This window comes from Prosopis cineraria, unplaced genomic scaffold, assembly GCF_029017545.1.
Source record: "Prosopis cineraria cultivar Desert tree isolate PC_DT_omini unplaced genomic scaffold, ASM2901754v1 PC11, whole genome shotgun sequence".
In the NCBI taxonomy this organism is placed as follows: Eukaryota; Viridiplantae; Streptophyta; class Magnoliopsida; order Fabales; family Fabaceae; genus Prosopis; species Prosopis cineraria.
Window position 1 is genome coordinate 22,461,668 of NW_026555342.1, and position 1,919 is coordinate 22,463,586.

Sequence of the window (1,919 nt, forward strand, 5' to 3'; positions counted from 1 at the left end):
ATACACCACTATTTTGCATCGTGCTTCGATCATTGTACTCCTTTGTGTAAAACTTGTACCCATTGATGATATAGCTCATGTAAGAGAGGACATGTTTGTTCGGTCCTTATGATAACCATCTCAATCTATCAGGAACTAAATTAGGATCGATATTATACCTCCCTTCTATATGCTCTTTTAACCAGTGTATAAACTGTTTATTGTGTAGTTTAGTGATCCAACTATCTAATTGATAAGGGTTTTGCCTCTTAAGCTTTATTTGGTGAATCTTAGCGTAATCATCAACCTCTAGAGAGTTGTATAACACAAAAAGGTGTACTTTTTCCCACTGGTCTTGAGATAGTGACAATTTTTCTTCTTATTGTCCTTTCTGTACCTTCTTCACTAACAATCCTTAAATTCTTTAAGTATTGACTACAGAAGTGAACAGCCTCTTCACTAATATATCATTCAATAATGCAACCTTTTAGTCTACTTCGACTTTTAACATAATCTTTCAATACTTTCACGTGACGCTCAAATGGATACATCTACCTCAAATAAACAGGACCACATAATTGTACCTCTTTAACCAAATGAATTGTTAGGTGGACCATTATATCAGAGAATGTAGGAGGGAAAAACATTTCCTTCTCACACAATGTTTGCATAATTTGACTTTGCAACCTCAGTAACTTATCAGGGTTAATTACTTTACTACAAAGATACTTGAAGAAGTAGCATAGCTTTGTGATTGTAGCTCGCACATTATCAAGTAAAATACCACGTATAGCCATTGGAATAAAATTCTCTATCAAAACATGACAATCATGAGTCTTTAAACCTTTCAACTTTAAATCCTTCAGTGAAACAAGATTCCTAATGTTTGAAGAGTACCCATCTGGAACCTTAACTGTATCAAGAAACTCACAAAAACTTTTCTTTTCATTTTTAGATAGTGTATGAGCTGCGGCATGAAGAAATGTACGAGTTCCCTTCTGTTGCGGTGCCAATTCTTCTCTTATCCCCATCACAACCATGTCTAACCTTGTATTAATGCCATCTTTAGTTTTTCCTGGAATATTAAGTAATGTGCCAATAAGACTGTAACAGACATTTTTCTCAATATGTATTAAATCAAGGAAGTGTCTCACATTTAAGGTCTTCCAGTATGGCAACTCAAAGAATATTAACATTTTCTTCCACCTGCTTGTTCCAACATGCTTTGCAAATGGTTTACCAAATTGAATATCAACGTCTTTTACCTTCTCAAACAATTCCTCACCAGTCAATTGCTTTGGTGGCCTCCCTTCTTCTGATATTCCATTGAATGACTTTTTCCAATGACGGTATCGATGCTTGTCCCTCAACCATCTGCGATGCCCAAGGTACACATCATTCATACTATGTTGTAACCTCATCGAATGTGTGCCTTCTTCACAAATAGAGCATCCAAGTTGTCCTTTAATACTATACCCTGATAGATTACCATATGTCAGAAAGTCATTGATTGTACCAAAAGGCATAGCTCTCAAATTAAATATCTCTTCTTTGTAAGCATCATATACCTCTATACCTATCTCCCACAATAGCTTCAGGTCCTCAATTAGTGGTTCTAAATAAACATCTATGTCGTTACCAAGTTGCTTAGGCCTTGAGATTAGCAAGGACAACATAATATACTTTTGCTTCATGCAAAGTCAAGGAAGAAGGTTATAAATGACAATCATCACAGGCTATGTGCTATGGGTACTATTTTGCATCCCATGTGGGTTCATCCCATCAGTAGATAATGCAAGGCGTAAATTCCTCTCTTCTTTACCAAACTCAAGGTACTTCCTATCAAACCTTGTCCATTCAGGAGAATCAACTGGATGTCGAACCTTGTTATCTTTAATTCTCCCACATGCATGTCATGTTAAGTTCTTTGCCTTTTCACG